A 19,987-nucleotide genomic window follows, 5' to 3' on the forward strand; every position below is an offset into this window, starting at 1 on the left:
ATGTAATTTACTCTTTTCGAAATCGTGTATAACTTCATGCTGGTGTATCACAATATACTGTATAATCGGAAATAAGCCACTAAGACGAAAGCCGATGTACCAACTATGCGAGTATTGGATACTCTGAAGAAACAACTTCAACCTTACTAAATTGAAGATTTATTTTGTATATGTTGGTTCAGTAACACTTTAAAATGTTAATTTATTTTGTGAAGACAAAATTTAAACAAACGTAATAAATACCACATTTTGATCATTATATTTAATTTCATGTTGTATTTGAAGAACTATTATAGTTAAGTACTGAAGGTCTACTAAAAGTTATTTAAGTATAACCAGTTCATTAAAACTCGAACTACAAACCACGTCTGCTACACAAGTTAGGTTGACTGACAGGATCCAGCTGGTTGGGAGATGTGGCTTGAAGCTTTTAGCAACAATTAAACAACGATTACACGCTCCCCTCCAAAGCAAAACGTTCACAGCTGCTTCTGTGTTAATGGTGTACTTAATAATTAGGTCATTTAAGCTTTCAAGGTTATATTAAAAACATATTAAAATGCCTCATTTGATTAAACACTGTTCATTACATATCACCCTTGATTAGTTTTTGATTGCTTGACTACTCCAGGCTTTTTCCTATTATGATTGATGAAACATGTATTGAATCAGATTAAATGCTGTAAGCTATTCTATAACAAAATATTAGTTTTCAGGGAAATAGGTCTTAGGTTTTAGGGTAGGGTTAATTCAGAAACCCCAAATTCATTAACCACTTGTTATCTTTTATTAACGAACGTCCTACGTAATATAAGATATCAAGTGTGTGCATAGACACATGTTTATTAATTAAAACATAGTTTACTAATGGGTAAGGTCTTGATTAAAGTTTTTTTCATTTAATTACATTAAATAAATAAATTATTTAATTTAGTTTTTGATGTTAGCCTCCGGATTGAGTTGAATACATCGTTTTATGAGTTAAGATAATTATCACTACTATATACGTACAATAACATATACGTACAAATTAAAAGGATAGCTGAGATAACTCTTACAGTAACTAAAAGTTAAAATTTATATATTTTATGTTAAAAATGTTTTATTTCATAGTAAGTAGATACAATTTACATAATTTATTCAATATATGCCATCTGGTAACAAAAGAAAACTATAAACTTTGTATGCATTTTTAAATCATGTAATCATTTTAGATAGGTGGTGTTGTAAGAAAGACTTAATAAACCAAAAGTATGGCTTTTATTCACTCAAAATTACAACCATGTTTTAGTTAAGAACAAATACAATATTTACAAACAAATCAAATAATAAATATTATCAGGTGATAATGTTCACATCACCACAGGTAGTTGAATATATTTTGGCTGTGTTTCTTTATTGTCCTCTGTTTATTTATTTAATTCTTTGCTTTATACTTGTATGTTTCATGCCTAAGTTTAGCATGTTTTGTAGACTTTTGACTTAAAGACACAAAAACCATTAGTTAGATACTAAGACAGTTAACTTTAAGTTATATCTCAGTTGGATTTTAAATGTTGAAAGCAGCAAGCTGTTTTCATACTATTATAAAACTGTAACTATTCATAGATATTTTTAGTATACATTTATATTTCAGTAGTTAACCTGATATTTATTCCTCAAATTAAAATAGTTGGTTTTTATTGTAAGTTTATTACTTGATGGACGCTGAAAGAAAGAAACAGAGAAGAGATCTCTATTTTAGCTGAGGGCCGTTGATTAATGGCCAACTTATGACAGTCTTCCTTCTCTTCACTGAAATGAATGATGCTACAGAACCCCAGAACAACCGCTCTCACTAACATTTACCGGTTCTGTTGAATGTTTACAGTTTAATATCTAAATCATTATGAAATACAAAATTAATGGCCATTACTGCCGAAGAGAATTTATTATTTTTGATTTGCTTTCAAAACCAACAGAGTGTATTTATTAGATTAATACATTTTTTTTGTATTTTACAAAGAATTGGAACCATACACCAAGATGAGGGGCAAAGATTTTTCGTATTTAGGTAGTTGAATGAAATTCCTGAAAAACTCTAACATAACATTTTCAAAATGTCTAAGAACATATCAATCCTAGACGTATTCTTGATAAGAACCGTTGTATTTGAACGCATGATGAAAAAGATTTTCTAGCTTAACTCGTGGTTTGTTGGAGAAATTGTGACAGTAAAGCCAAATAATGTCTGAGATACCAGGGTGAATATAATTATTATATATTCCTTCACTTTTCTTGAAATTGTAAAATCTTCTCAATATTTAGCTAGAAACACCGTTAAATGCCAATTTAAAGGTAATAGTGTATTTTCTAGTTTTTCATATAAAATAAAATGGTTTTTATGATATCAATGCAGATTCCAATTGACTCACTTATCCACCTTGCATGAACATCAGCCTATATGCACGTTTAAGCTCAGCTAAGCTAACATGTAGCTGTTCTATTTTTTTACTAACTGGAGACATTCATTTGTGTTGTGTATTTAGGGTTGCATTTTGTGGCGTTGTTAGGGATTCTAAACAGGTATACACTAGTCTAAAAGAGGCTAACATAGAATTTAAACTTCTCTTTGCTGTACATTAAACATTAAATTTTTATTTTTACCGAAAAAATTACAAGACTAATTGTATACCCTTAAATTGAAACTGATGTATAAACATTTGCGAACTCTTAATATTAACCTTGCATTTAGTTTACTTCAATAAGTTTCTGAAAGTAACATATTCAAAATTTATTTATGGGTAAACAATTTCCAAAAAAATTTCACCTCACATTTCCATCTCTGGTATTTATGTAATGCATGGGCATGCCACCTGTCAACATGATAAGCCTTTTGACACGGCCCTACACTCAGCCTGCTACGATGCTATGGTTGTAAGCTATGTAAGCAGAAAAAGATGGTAGAAAATTTAACTTTTTAACACCTATACTTATAGTAGAAAGTCTGTAAATTAATGCCGCCACCTTATCGGGAGTGTTTCAATTTTAAAATTACTTTTACTTATATTAAACTAATATTATTTCCATACTTCTTTTGGATGCATAATTTAATTTTATTTTCAGATTTCATACTTATATCTTTGTACTCAAGTAGAACATATCGTATAAAATATTATGGTTTAAGAGTTTTAGGACACATGAAAAATCATAGTAATATTTAACGTACATAATCTAAAGAACAACTATTTGGAAAATATGTTTTAATTTCCATATAATAAAATAATATGGATTATAATGATGTTGATTATCGTTATAATCAAGCAGTTCTACAAAAATACATTTCATAGGCACAACCCTTTGCTATATGTATCTTCATATTATTTTCGTACTTGAACTAATTTTCTTTAATGTTGATATTGATATTTGGAGCTATTAGAAACACATTGAATGTAATGTCCAAAACACCGCGAAAAGATGTACCAATCGATTTTACTTTTGTCGCAAACCGGCCAGTATATTACAGCTATATTGAGTAATATCTAATGCCATTTTCACATTGTATCATCTAGTTGGGTCGTATTGCCCTTTTGGTAAGCCCTAGTACTTGTCTAACCGCCAGTTAATGTTTGGTTTAAAAGCTAGTAGAATAGAGAACCATACTATGCAAAAGTATAATTGGCAAAGTCTGCGTGTATTAGTTACCCATTACTGTTTTAGCTATTCAAACAAAGGCGGCCCCCATTAAAATATAACAATAAAATACATGATCAAACTAGGGTATTTTTACAATGCATTAACGCCCTCACCACTCATATAGTTATGAATTCCTAAAGGTAAAACCTTGGTTTCACTGAAATGGTTGAATGTGTAAGAAATATTCTGACTTTAAATTTGTAATTAGTTTATTAAGAGTTTATGTAGAAATATAACATTTTTATTAGTACGATAATACAATTAACTGTGATTGTAAGATTTTTTTATCCAGATTAGAAATTTTGGCAAAGGGATGTTAATGTCACGTAAGAAGAGAAATAGTAAAATAAAACTACCTTTGAATATTCTTATCTGAAGCAGGCAATAAGAATTACTGTGAAAATAATTGCGGATTTTTCAACTTAGACTAAATTAAGGATTACGATCGATTGCTCCCGTTTGGAAGATTGGTGATAAATATAAGCTTTAAGTTGGTGAGTCTATTTTCCCCAAAAACGTGAATATTAAATTAATGTTCGTTTTATACTATATATTTACCGTCAAAAACTAAATTAATAAACGGTATCAGCAATTTGAAACATTTTTCAAAAGTTATTGCATTTTTTATATTCTAATTTATATAGAAGTTTGATTTACATTCATTTAATTGACTAAATGGTTTTAACACTGCATTTATATGTTTAATTATAAATTATTTAGTTATTAGAGACTTTTTTTGAAAAACTGACCAAACATTTATAACAAAAAATATCTCTACTGTTTGATTATTTAAAAAAAAAAATGCCTGCATGATTTTAAATGTATATCTCAACTTATAAGTCTTTGGTCGTAAGCTGTTTAAGAGTCGTTTATTCTTTATTTTGTTAGTCAGTTTTAATAATTTTAGATGACAAATACATATTCCGAAAGTCGTTCAATATATAATGATTAGTACAGTAAGGGATATACTATTGATATACACAAATACTATAACGCTTATCATTCAAGATCAAATTAAGTTATAAATTTAATCATAGTTAGAATCATTATTAAAACCATAATTGATATTAACTAAATCATAATGCATGAAAATAAATTGCGTTAAGATAATAATTTAGAAGCAAAAGTGTGTGTTACTGGCTAAAAGTGTATCATTTCAAAGAAAACTTAAATTTACCCACGGGCTCCACCCCGTTTACTACATAAGTATTAATAAAACTATTGATTGGTTAAGTTAAGCTGAAATAAACAAAGCAGAATACAGTAATGGTAATACAAACAAATAATAACAGCTGAGGTATTTTTAACATTAGGTAAATGGAAAGTTCCCTTTGGAAAGCAATTACGACCTTATAGGGCAATTTATGAAATAATGGATAATTTTGCGCAAGGTTTCTCGTCATGACGAACATTTTAAGTATATGGTTTATGGGGGTGTGACTTGTAGTTTTCTCAAAAGTTCATGGGTACTTTTGGCTTTATATATAGACTAGCTGTACCCGCGGGCTTCGCCCCGTTTAACTTCATAAGTATTCGCATGGCTCATTCACGTCCTGGTTGAAGTTCGTTCGCTACGCTCACTCACCTTTACGTTGGAGCTCGTTCGCTGCGCTCACTTGCCTTCAGGTTAGCTCGTTCGCTACGCTAACTCGCCTCAAGGTTGAAGTTCGTTCGCTACGCTCACTCACCTTTTGGTTGGAAATTAGCTGTTGTCATAAATGAAAAAAAAAATTAATAGTGCTGCACCCTGTTGGTAATCCTTGTAACTTTTATGCTGTTGAAAATCATAGAACAGAACCAACTTGTTTAATTGAGACAGCTGTTAAGATTCATTAATTCCTTTTAAATATGAAAAATCATAAGATTAACATGGGGAACTACAGAGCCACTGGGGCGGAGCCCGAAAGGGTTTTTGAGATAAGAATATGCTTTAATGTTAATCGGGAATGTGAGCTATCATCATGCCAAATTTCAGCCCAATCCGTCCAGTAGTTTATGCGTGATTGAGCAACAAACACACACACAAACATACACACAAACATACACACAAACATACACACAAACTCACAAACTTTCAGATTTATAATATTAGTAAGAAAAAAAATTTCAACTTTCTAGAAACCTGGGGTCATTTAAACATGTTGACATGTAATAGTCTTGCTAAATAAAGTCCAACAATTTTGTTAATCAGTAATCTATAAACTAAAATTTATGTTTTTACATTTTCAGGGTGGTCTAACTTACAGTATATCGTTATTAAACACAAAAAGGCCAACTAAAATAAAATACACCCGCCCCAGTCGTAAACGTTGACCTTATTTCCCAGTCGGTTAACTTTTAGAGATAAACCTTTATGTAAACTCCGATGAAGAAAATACTTATAAAGATTTACTATCTTATTATGAATGTCAATTAAAAGTTAAATAATGTCGTCACAAAAATTTAGTATGAATCATTTTTCCGTTAGAATGTGAAGTCGAACTAGTACCCTCCAGGAACAAAGTAATTCATCAAAGTGTAGGTAGGATTGGACTTGATTAAAGAATTGATCAAATGTTTTTATGCAAACTAGCTATTACCCACGGGCTCCACCCCGTTTACTACATAAGTATTAATAAAACTATTGATTGGTTAAGTTAAGCTGAAATAAACAAAGCAGAATACAGTAATGGTAATACAAACAAATAATAACAGCTGAGGTATTTTTAACATTAGGTAAATGGAAAGTTCCCTTTGGAAAGCAATTACGACCTTATAGGGCAATTTATGAAATAATGGATAATTTTGCGCAAGGTTTCTCGTCATGACGAACATTTTAAGTATATGGTTTATGGGGGTGTGACTTGTAGTTTTCTCAAAAGTTCATGGGTACTTTTGGCTTTATATATAGACTAGCTGTACCCGCGGGCTTCGCCCCGTTTAACTTCATAAGTATTCGCATGGCTCATTCACGTCCTGGTTGAAGTTCGTTCGCTACGCTCACTCACCTTTACGTTGGAGCTCGTTCGCTGCGCTCACTTGCCTTCAGGTTAGCTCGTTCGCTACGCTAACTCGCCTCAAGGTTGAAGTTCGTTCGCTACGCTCACTCACCTTTTGGTTGGAAATTAGCTGTTGTCATAAATGAAAAAAAAAATTAATAGTGCTGCACCCTGTTGGTAATCCTTGTAACTTTTATGCTGTTGAAAATCATAGAACAGAACCAACTTGTTTAATTGAGACAGCTGTTAAGATTCATTAATTCCTTTTAAATATGAAAAATCATAAGATTAACATGGGGAACTACAGAGCCACTGGGGCGGAGCCCGAAAGGGTTTTTGAGATAAGAATATGCTTTAATGTTAATCGGGAATGTGAGCTATCATCATGCCAAATTTCAGCCCAATCCGTCCAGTAGTTTATGCGTGATTGAGCAACAAACACACACACAAACATACACACAAACATACACACAAACATACACACAAACTCACAAACTTTCAGATTTATAATATTAGTAAGATATGATACAAGGGATGAAAAAACCATACTATAAGAAAATAAAGTAAACTAACAATTAATTTTTAATTGACCTCCTAAGAAAGTCATAGATATAATTGCATGCTACTATTATAATTGTAATTTTACCGCAAAAAAAGCTAAAAGAATAAAACGGAGATAAGTTAAGGTTGGTGTTTCTGAGTTGAATTTACGTTATCAATCTTTCACAGAGAAGAAGTGATTGTTATGAGCAAGGCGATTAATCCGCTGGCTTCAACAGAGTGAAGAGCACTTATCTTAAAGATACTAAATTCAACTCGGATAATCTTTTCATCACGGACACGGTTTTAAATAATTTATAGACGTTTGTTTTACGATCATTTTACTGCGCCAAATCAGAATTTCTATGGTTGAAATAAAAAAGGTTTTTTACTTGTATACATTGGTTTTTTTTCAATTCATACAAACTTTATTTTAATAGTTTTGTATTTTTTCGAATATCTACTTCTATTTATAAATCATGTGTGAAGTCTTAGATTTTTACCAATACAACTCATGTGTAATAAACTCTTCGTAAATTGGTTGGTATCCATTTAATCGTTTGAATAATATTCTATCTTTAGGGTTTCGTTAGGATATCATAAATTGAAAAACAAAAACAAATTCGATTGGCAATATCTCTTGCAAACTCATGTTTTCAAAATCAATCAAATCAACAACTAACGTATATGGTTGAGTTCAAACCAGTCTTCAGTGTAAACATGTGCAGTGTTATATTGAATGTTTTATAGGAAGGGGCTTACAACCACAGATGTTATGACACGTCTTGATTGTGTAGCGATGTTAATTGGTAATAATGAGATAAAATTTAATTTATTTTCTATTTAATTTCATTCACATTATAACTTATACAAATTAATACAACTTTAACTCATTGGAATTTCATAAAAAAAAACAACATTCTGATGTAAAAATTAAAAATTAATAGTTGTATTTAATATTTTAAAATACTACAACTATATGGAAATAATTCAAACCTATTAAAGGAACTTGCAATGCTTTATTATTAATATGTAAAATAATCCACATTCATTGGCTGTTTAATGAATGTGGATTATTTTGTTACTCTAAGGTTAAACTAATTAATTTTGTTTTACGACTTAGTATAACGTGCTGCGTTTATCATGTTAAATTCGCAGGTACCGATAACCAAGGGACGTTGCTGCGGATAAGAGAAAGCCCTTTAAGAAATTATTATATAATAACTGAAATACAAAATATAAATTGTGATATTTGCATAAGATAAATTGGAAGGAAGTTTGATACCAACTGGTTTTGGAAAGGTTTACACCAGGAAGGTGAAAAAATAGACGACCAATGTGCATTTATTGCCTGGAGATGGCAGAGGCCTTGGGATCGGGAAGCCTTCAATTGTGAGAGGATTGGGAGATAGGCGGGAAGCTTTCGAATAAAAAAGATACGTCGGAGCTCTCTAAATACGAGCTACTAAATACAAAAGGTTGTAGAGGGGAAATACTTGCACAATATTATTTCACCGGGTTACTTTTATTTATTATTATATTACTGTTTTTTAGTATAGATTGATCATATAATGCATTTAATGCGTTTGTTTCGATCTAGCTTAGATATTACACACACTTTGATTACAATTTTATGTTTTGCTTATCACGGTTAAACTTAAACAGATTTTAAAATATTGTTTACAGACCCTTCAAATATTTTGTTTTAAATAGTAAAGATAGTAGATTTTTTAAACGATAAATGTTTAGGCGTAAATAAATTGAGAGAAGCGTTTCAAAGAGGTCAATCGTTCTTTATAGACGCCAAGACCTACTCATTCACTGGGGATCTTACAGAAATATCAATCAAATAAATGACTCTTGGTCGATGGGTCTTTATACTTTAAGTGATGGATCAAAAGTATATTTAAAGATGTTGATTTTGTGATTCTGAAATTATAATAAGCCACTAATAAGCCTAAATTTGGTTGAACACATATGGTAAAATATATTTTGATTATGCTGACAGTGAATTTAGAAAAGGAAAACATTGTTATCCTCATTAATTTGAGTTTTGGTATATTTACAAGCTTTGGGCTACGGTGTTTCAAAATATGAATATGTATTTGTGGTTAGGACAGATAAGTTATTCTTTGACAAATGACAAAGAATATGTACTGAGTCTATAACATCGTGCATACATTATAATGGCTTATTTGTTAAACATAGATGTAAACGTCCATTTCTATAAATATACCTACATAAACTATTATATAAAGATTTAACTAAACTGTTTGCGAATTTACCGTGTAGGGTATAAACATTTGCCGTTAGGTTTCATGTTTATGACTTTCACCCAGACGAGATTTGCTTTTATCATTTTTTTCGTTTTGTACTATATGTGTAAGTTGGCACAATAACCCGAGTGAAAATTATCATATTTCAATAAAATTTGGTACAAACATGCAATGCAAATTAGTTTATGGGATGAAAACTGTTTTTCTCATTGTTGACTCAAAAACAAATTCCCAATTTCTGTCTAAACCATTTTGCAGATCTCACTGATTCCTCAGTGTTTTTGTACAGTTATTAATTTAAGGAGAATATTCTAAGAATTGTAAATTTATAAGTTATATTTTTGAAGAATAAGTATCGCGTTGGAATTTGCCTGTTTGTGGATATATGTTGACCAAACTTGGTAAATGTATTTATTTCATATTGCACCATTTACATTTTACTAAAAGACACACTTTATTACCCTCCCTGTAACAAGAAACATAAGATAAATTTAAACCTATTGTTATTCAAATATAACATATTTCCGAATTGTTTAAGAGACATTCTATTCAAAATTCGATCAAGCAAATTGCAATTTGCTCATTCTCTGGGCTACTGTTGAGGTATTTATACTGAATATGCCAAAACACCAGTGAATGCATTTAATTCAATTTTTTTAATGCATGGTATTCACATAAAACCTATTGTTTCTATTAATTGATTTTTCATGATTTCATAAATATTGTTTATAACACTTAAACATAGATTAAATTTGATTAGCCAATGAAATGATTGTCTAAAACGATCAGAGCAAAGTTAACGTTGCAAATTACTTAAAACAGATACATTTTAGGTGGAATATAAACACTGATTTCAGCAATATTTAGAGCTGCGGCTAAAAGCTTTTAGTGCTGATTATACAACCAGCGCGTGGTGTTGATTTTGAATTTCTCTGTATACTGTAACGTTTTTATATCTCTTTGATTTAGTAAAATCTGAGTGAACTATATAATATAATAATGCATATTTTCCTACAGAAGTAAATATCACTGTCATTCCGATGAATGTTAATTGTTAAACGTTAATGGAACCTAACAAGCATATTTTAAATTTAATTTACGAAACATAAAAAAAATGTTTTCACCATCGTAAGAACCAAAACATACAAAGCAAATAAGCCCACTTTCTTGGTTATAAATTTGTGAATCATATTGTAAAATATATATTTTAGAATTTTTAAAATCTGTTTCTTATAGTTAATTATCATGGTTGTCAAATATTCTTTTTAATAACACTACTCATCCATTAATTTTATTCTCTACTTTTAATTAAATACATAACATCACTAAAACGAAGTAGGTTAATTGTCCACAAAGAGTAATAAGAATCCATTAAAAGTTTGATGGAAGCTATGCTTATATGCTATTTATAAGTATCAATAATTTACTAAATTGTTTCAAAATTGTTGCTAAAAGCTTTTTGGACCCGCAATGATTATGCATGAAGCCCTGTGACACGCTTTACGTTTTATTTTATTAGGGAATTTCAAAAATGGGAAGTAGCTATTACCGTAGGGGTAACGGTAAGATCTGGACCCGGGGTGGATTTCCTCAGAGGCTAAAATTTATATAAAGAATATATGTTTGTATGTGTCCGTAAACGCGATAACTTGAGTAACTTTTGTCAGATTTTAATGAAACTTGGCTTGATGGTGTAGGGCAAGATAAAACTGAATTAATTCGCGAATCGGCAAGATCAGATTTTGAGTACAGAGTATTATAGTGTATAGATATAATGTTAAAAAATTGGGGGTTTTCAATCTTTTCCACTTAAAACATGGAAATGACCAATTTTATTAAAACCACCTACCTACCTACCTCCACCTACCTACCACAAAACCACCTAATGTTTTAATGAAAATTAGGTTACACACCTAATAAACAAATATTTTTGTATATTAGGACTTTTTGTGCAATTTAAGGTAAGAAGAAATTCCTAGAAAACTGTAGGTACATTTTAATTTCCATGCCACTCTTATGGATAAAAATAAATCTATTGCAACTACAATGGATTTATTTTTATCCATAAGAATAGCATGGCAATTAGACTTAGCCTAAAGTTTATAGATATACCGGTAATGTTAATTAAATTTGACAATTTTATTTATTTCATCTATAGTCTTACGTTTGGTTAATAAACCACTTTCTACCTTCCCCTTGGCAGCAAACCTAAGTACTTGTCATATCTAATATTAGTTAAATGGATAATAAATATGTCTTCTTTTAAGAAATGCTTTTGTAAAATCCCTACGGGTTTGGTGCAGAAGGATATTTTTGTACTTGGACGCTAGGCACAAGCCAGAGATTGTTTTTAAAATTACTTAAGGGTAGACCTAGGTGTTGCGGTATTATCACTTAGATAAAATCCATTAGTGATTTAACAGGATTTGAACCAGGGACCCGGAGTCCTACGCTGTAATACTACAGTAGACCAAATCGCTCCCCCCCCCCCCGATCGCTCCACCAGTATTTGCCTGTTATTTTACCTGTAGAATCAATGTGCACTTGCATTTTTAATTAATGATCTTTATTCTTATCCTAAGGAGGCTTTGTGATTTAGTCAAGTTTGGAAAGTTGTCAAACTTTGGATTTACTGTACGAACAGTTAAATTAACATAGATAAAATCACCTTATAAGCTGGTTAACTTTAAGAACTACGTGGAACACTGGAACTTGATTGAAGTGAAAGTAAATCCCCTGGGAGTGATAATGGACTTGGGCCGATGAACTCGTCCATTGTTTCTATTTCTAGTGAATCTTGAAAACACTTAAACTTAATTCCAAGGAAATACACTTTCATTGGCTCCTACCGTAGAGAATACCATCAAGTTCTTAAATCCCTAATCAAGACTTAAGTTCGTATTGATGAAAATAGTTGATTAATATTGAAAGAAACGTAACGTAACGGAAGAAACGTAAATGTATCAACGTGTGTTTCATTAAAACATACTTATAAACATTACCACAAAATATTCAATTATCTTCAGCACAACATAAGTATATTTCAGCAACTATGTTTTATTATATTTTATACCAATTTCAACTAAAATTCGGTTGGTTGATATCAATAGAGTTATATGGGTGTCGTGTGGATTTATTGGGATTGGGGCTTAAGCCGTTACACCTTGTGCATGTACACGATGTCAGACAGGCTTTACTTGTTGACAAAGATCCAAAAAAGGTAATTGAATATCAACCTTTATTGAATTGTATTATGATCCGGACATAGTTAAAATTTAACCACACAAATTTATTTTTTGCGTTTAATTAACATCCTGGTTCTAAAATTTTGGTTGATATAAGCTAAACAAGTTTACTAACATCAATGTTGACTAAACTTAGAGAATTTTCTTTAATACTTTCTTATTAAATGGCAACCATACAAAGTAGGTGTTTTAAGCCAAGTATGAATGGTATGGGGAATGAGTGTAGGATGAGTCGCGATCTTGTAGTCTTGTTATTGACTAAGGCCGACATTCCTTAGACACAGCTGTTAATTAATAGCCCATACAACTAATGACTTGAAGTAGAGACTGACCAGTGGATTATGAAAAGAAAATTTAGGAATTCAGTCGGAAAATATAGTGATGTTACCAGCCGCTTATACGAATAAAGATAAAACGATTAGATAGAGGTACTTAGCATTTGGCTGTTAAATTGAAAGGCATCCATAAAATATCTATTGTACAGCTATTTCGTATTAATCTGTAAGCAATGAAACATTTATTTCGGTTTGTGGGATCTATATTTACTAAGGGAACTGCAATCATATTCTGTAGTATGACATTAATGGGTTGTGAATACTACACTACAACAACAATGTAGTAAATTAACTTCTTAAAATAATACACAACAAATAAATACAACATTCGTAAATTTACATGTTGTTTATGTGTTGAATATTCTAAACGTATATATTCGATAACAAACGTTCGTTATCGATAGGTTACGTTTCAGAAGCCCGCATTAGTCTATTAAAAACAATTTAGTTTAATAATAATTATATCGCAAGTCCTATAATTGTGAGTTGGTAATTAATTGAAGCTAATTTGATTTTATAATTCCTTTTTCGCCATGACTATTAATTGAACAGTATTTCAATTAATAGTCAGAGCAGGCTTTTCATTGCCTCATTGGTTTAAAACTATAGCAATGCATTTTCCTATATGTCAAAAACTAGATATGTTGCAAATTGTAAAAAATTATTAATTTTGAACTGTCACTATTTTGTCATTTTACCAAGATAATATATTTTATTTTAATTAAAATAATTAGGGTTTAAAACAATTGTAATGCCTCATTACCATGCAAACTGTCACAGTTTGTTATTTCACTCGCAAATCGAACGCTTTAATGTGACGCAGAAATATGATGGATAACAAAACAGGATCTACGTTTGACAAAGACTGATGTTGTTTGCCTTTAAAGGACTCCAGTGGGTAGATATAACAATAGGTTGTGTATTACCTTAAAGTGAGCATCCTCTGGTATAAAACAATATAAAAAACTTATTTAGTACAGTTTTACAAACAAAAACAATGAAAATCCTAACATCTCTCATATGTTTAGACGATAAAATCATAATCATTCATTATATTCATTGAATAGTCTTTATATGATGGAAAAAACATACAATAAATTCACAATTATCAGTAAATGTATCTAGATTATACGAAAAGCAATAATAGCGTTACTTTGACTGTGAACGACAAAGATAGCTTAAAATAAAACATTACATGGCGCTGTCAATTTATACATCAGACATTTGTGGATGCGATATTGACATTGGTGATATGTGGGCTCGATTCTGCCAACACGAAATAAAACGTTAAGTTATGATCGACAAAAGCGCCATTTTATCATAGTTATGAGTTGTTTACCAGTTACGAGTAGTTGTAAGTTGCTAAATAACTTAGGATGAGATCCATATGAACGATTCTTAATTTAATGTAATATTCAAAAATACTTTGTTAATACTCTTAAATGTTCAGATGAACTAAAAATACTAATATTTTTCTATATCGCGTTTACTTAAACATCAAGTTAAAACAAATACACTAAAGGGGTTGATTTCTAGGGGCTAATAAAATATGAATCCCAACTACACATTTTCAGTTACCATGTGAGCAAACTGTACTTAATGTAATTGTGTTACACGTGAAAAAAAACCTAAGAGTTTTTTATTTGAATTTCTTTAACCGAAAGGTCATAAAATACGTCAAATAACATTCATAATAATATATTTACACTTAAACTGTTTATTAACAAAACGGTGAATGCATATAAAAGATGATAAGTGGTGATAGATTGGACATTGTTTATTTAATTATATTTTAACACCCACGTGTAGGCCTGTCTCTAAATTATAAAATAATATAGGTTAATGGTGTGCTATAGCTTGTTTAAAATCAAATTACTCTAGTTAAAGATGACTCCACTCTAATTTACATACTAAATAAGAAACCTACTCATCCGTGTAATAGCAAAAGACATCTTTTTAATGTTGACTCACTTTAATAAAAAAGTTCCTTTTTCTCTCTAAAGATTAGACTATTTGACACTACTACACATCCTTGTGAGTGACTATCAACGACATTTTTCATATAGCACGCATTACAGCAAAACTATATTTTTTAATTTCAATTTTTGGATTTGATTACTAAATAAGAAAAATAGCAAACACTTTTTATGAAGAAAACAGTTTGAGGCTTTATGTTAAACTTGTTTGTTTACTTTGCAGTTTTGCTTATGTTTTCAGCTCATACGTTATTTGTACAGATCATAAAAGGTATACAGGGTGTTTTTTTAAAAACTTGCATCTTTATTTATATAAAAACAGCAATAGATAGAAATATGCAGTTTTCGGGAATCATCTATTGACGTAGGAGGCCCAATTGTTTTGAATTCAACGTTACATTCACATTCCCCCCCCCCTTTCCCCCCATGCCCCAACTGAATTTTTTTAAATAGCAAGGTACCCCTTGTGACATATTAAATGAAAGAGCATGAAAAAAGAAAATGTTTGGTGAAATTTATTTTTCATTTGATATGTCAAAAGGCCGGGTACTCTGCTATTAAAAAACAAGTTATGGGTAGGGGAAAAGGGGGGGGGGATTATCTCACAAATTCATGAGCCGATTTTAAAGTTTTTTCACCAAAAATTTTCTTTTTTCATGTTCTTTCATTTGATATGTCAAAAGAGGGTACCTTGCTTTAAAAAAAAATTAAGTTCCGGGGGGGGAGGGGGGAATATCTCTCAAATTTATGAACCGATTTTCAATTTTTTTTCATCAAACATTTTCTTTTTTCATGCTCTTTTATTTGATATGTCACAAGGGGTACCTTGCTACTTAAAAAAATTAAGTTGGGGGCAGGGGGGAAAGGGGGGGAATGTGAATGTAACGTTGAATAAAAAAAAAATTGTGCCCCCTACGTCAATAGATGATTTCCGCCAACTGCATATTTCTATCTATTGCGGGTTTTACATAAATAAAGATGCAAGTTAAAAAAAAAAAACACCCTGTATTTCCATTCAATAAGTATTTCTCTGCAAACTACTTGTTGAAAGATTCCGGAAGTGCGCGATAAAGATGGTTGATTCTCTTAACATCTTCTGTGATCACTAAGTTGCATAATGTTATAGATTTTTTTCATTCAAGCTCTAAATATTTATAAAGTTATTTTTAAGAATTCAATATCTTAAAATTATATAGTTTAAGTATATTTACTTGTATACAGTATGGTTGAAAATCTATAAAAATATAATTTTGTATTTCAATTTGTTTTGTTAACTATTCTAAAAAGATTATTTTGCTTGAACAATGTCAATAAACTGGTTTAAAATTAGGTTTTAGCTGAACGAAAAAAATTATGCGAATAAGAAAAAACACGTTTCATGTTTAGATTTTTGCACTTTTTGAACACTCCTCTTGCATTATTGCTGAAAAGAGATTTGAAAATAGTAAATTTTATGTATAAATAGCCTGGTTAAGTACAGAAGAGTGATAAACTGTCCAGTGTTGTACATAGTGGACAGATTAATGCACAAACTACAAGTTTTTTTCTAACTCAGGTTCCCTCTTTCCTGTAAACATTCTCGAACTTATAAAAGCGATGAAATTATTAAGGGCCCCAGGACGTGAAAGGGGCTCTCAGGTCATTTAGCAGGAAATCACCCGAGACTAAACGTTTCCGTTACACCTCACGCATATTCCTGACAAAAATATAACGCTAAAGCATTCTGTAAACAGTTTTTAAAATAGTAAGGTTTATTTTCTTGATTGTTTTAAAACAGGGTCTAGTTGGTACCAAAATAATCGTTTTATTTCTGTCACTAGACCTAACTTTCTCTTTATCTGTAGGCTTATATTCAAAGTTAATGATAAAGCTACATATAATAAGTATAAATATCCTTTTTTTATAAAGTTAAATTCATACGGTTCACTTAATACGTGACTTTTCCAAATTTTACTGCTTGATTTATTTAGTCTTAACCTCTAACTCTGAACGTTTTGGAAAAGGAGTTTATAAGTAATAGTTAAAAAAAATATAAGCTATCCACTTAAAACACCATATTATCAGTTACTGTCTTTTTACAAAAGAAATGCCAGTTAGCCTATATGACAAAATATGTTTTAATTTAAGCCAAACAATGTTCAAGATGCTGTGGCCGCGAGTGGTTATAATAATACTAGCCTTCATATTCTAATGTTGCTAGTTCGATGCTAAGCAATATTACATTTGTAAACAACAAAAAACAGGTGTTTGGCCATTTTGGTTTACAACACGTAAAGAAATTTCAATGGTGTATGTAGATAAGCACATAAAAAATAGAGTGTAATACTAATGTTAGTGATAAATGATGAAAATCCCTTCACTATAACGGTTGTTAGGTAATACAATATTGATTAAATAGATTACGTACTGTAGTAATTTTGAAATGAGTGATCTGAGTAACCATTGGACGTAACAAAGCACAGTAACAGTTAAGACCACTAATTCTTCCTAGAGCGTTACAGTTCCTAGATTCATTTAAGTTGAAACGGGTTCGCTATTTCTCTTGCTTGAATGTTATTTTTTAATTATCATAAATCAATTGTTGTGTATTTTTACAACTACATAACAGTTAGCTTTTGGATGCTCAAGATATTGTTTTTGTCCTTTTACGATAAAAACCCGATTACTATAAAAGTTCTTGCTGAAATAGAAATAAACATACGTTTTCTGCATTTTTGAGAACCAGAAAAGTCAGAAGTAGTCATTAGGCCTACTCAAAGAAAGGGATCATAACAAATACTGGAGTACAGTGAATATCTACAAGAGCCTTATTATTAAAAAGGTATGATATACGTTCTACATCACTAAGCTCTGAACAAAGTTGCACAGTAAATACTTAACAGTTTTTACTGAGACTTTAAACATCTTTCAAAATGCTGATACAAGGTTTTGTTAAAATAGTATACATTAATACGTGACGCTATTGTATGTTAGGGTTTGTATTACTTACTCTGTACAAATTTCATATTGAATCAAATTGAACTTACTGCTAGTAGAGCGGCAAAAATCATTGCCTGTGACTGGCCTAGGAAGTTTTTAACGGTAGGCCTACCTAGTTTTTACGCTGACACAGCCTATTCCCATCATACGATGGGTTAACGGCCAAGAAGATGGCAATAAGGTAATACCCACGCAAAATCCCGCGCGTAGTTTGGCGAGCCTGCAACTTTACATACTTGTACGGTAAAAACCTACTTCCCTGCTTTGTGGATATAATATTCTTAATATTTTTTTTAATGGTAAACAGTTGGTAGCTGGAAACATTATTATTAACTATGTACTGATGGTGTATTACAAGAAATTACCCTAAGGTTCTGAGAAATAATATAAAGTATGACCCCTAAAAAATCTATTTATGCAACTTATTTATTTTCATTACGTTACTATTACAATAACGCAACAAAAATAATTTATATATAAATGATTTATTTATTTAATTTTATATTATCATCATTTTCAACCAGCCCAAACAATGTATCTTTAAGTTATTTGCAATGAATCAATACAACGGTTTGTTAAAAATAATCTGATTTAAACAGTAAGATAAATCTGCAGCTATTTGGTGCGTGTAGCGTGAGGCCAATCAAAGGTAGTTGTAATTCAAATCAGTTCTCATAAATATGTGCCTGGCGTTCAAATGTAGGGCTAACTGGCAAAACAACATGTTTTCTCTGTTGTAAGGTTTGTCCTAAAATCCACAATAACAACGAAACTTTATCCAAGACTATTAACATGTTTCATATAGTAATATGGTAACATATATTTTTTCATTGGAGAATATAGAGAAATTACGGTTTGATTGAGTTAGATCAGGTATCATATTCAGTTATATTTAAAGTTTTAAATTCCAATTTGATCAACATACATATATTAGGAAAATAAGTTTGAAAAAAATACAGTTTGAAACAAAAGCATTTGTAGATGGCCCAAAAATAAATTAAATATTCATTATTTGAAATATCTTTTGTTCGATATTCTGTAGTTAACCTGTTCATTTCAGCTGTAGTTTAATATCTTAATGACGCTTGGCATTTATTGGATTGGAATAATTACTGCATCCGTTTATTCATATACAGTTAAAGATATTGGTATACCTCTCTGTCCTAGATTATTTATAAATAATGGGGAGGGGAAATTAAAACGTTGAACTGTCATAACTTTTGATAGGATTGACGTAGATACCTCTAGTCAGTGCAATTCTTTTTCTTTTATTATGACCCTTACAATTATGTATAACTCTATAGGGGTTTACATTTAAAAATTTCGTCTTACCCCCAAACTATCCCTTTTTGGGGGGAGGTGGTGAAACACCAAAAACCTTCCTTTTTGATCATATATAAATTCCCTGAATATTATAATTTGTTCTAAAAAAAATAACAGGGGAGAGGAGGGACTTTAGGGACACACAGTATGATAAGCAATTGAACCCTTTTATCCTCTACATACAAAAAAGTTAAAAAAAAAATGTTAAAAGTCTCTAAAATGACTGCAAGAAACAGCTTGACTACATACCAATTCTATCTTAGTATTGTAATTAATTTGTTTTTGTTTGTCAAATTGTCTGAACACAAAATACTTCTAGATAGTCGATCTTGCTTTTGTGTTTCTACTGCCACAATTGCCCTAAACTAATCAAGAAAGCAATATGAAATGTTATACGGGTTCTAAAAACCTTATACCAGTGGTACACTTGCGAGTGCATACGTAATCATGTCTATCAGACGAGAGTTTTGAATTGGATTTTTTTTTATTAGGATACATAGATATATAGCAGTTTTTCTCAACACTAATTATGATAGTTCTGTGGTTTTAAACATTTCAATTGCCTTAATAAAGTCTAGGAATACTGCAATTAGTTGAAAAATAATTTTATGATTAAATCAAATAATACGATTACCCAAAACCCATACAAAGATTAAAGTG

General features: G+C 30.7%; 1 protein-coding gene across 2 annotated transcripts in view; it reads right to left on the reverse strand.

The window, feature by feature from the left end:
• The window catches only part of LOC129002465 (hemicentin-2-like), a 331,439-nt gene that overhangs the window by 228,580 nt on the left and 82,872 nt on the right, over positions 1–19,987 (reverse strand). The gene's annotated exons all lie outside the window — the stretch shown is intronic.

This window comes from Macrosteles quadrilineatus, unplaced genomic scaffold (genome assembly GCF_028750875.1).
Source record: "Macrosteles quadrilineatus isolate MER2022 unplaced genomic scaffold, UCM_ALF_1.0 Scaffold_9__3_contigs__length_116548681, whole genome shotgun sequence".
In the NCBI taxonomy this organism is placed as follows: Eukaryota; Metazoa; Arthropoda; class Insecta; order Hemiptera; family Cicadellidae; genus Macrosteles; species Macrosteles quadrilineatus.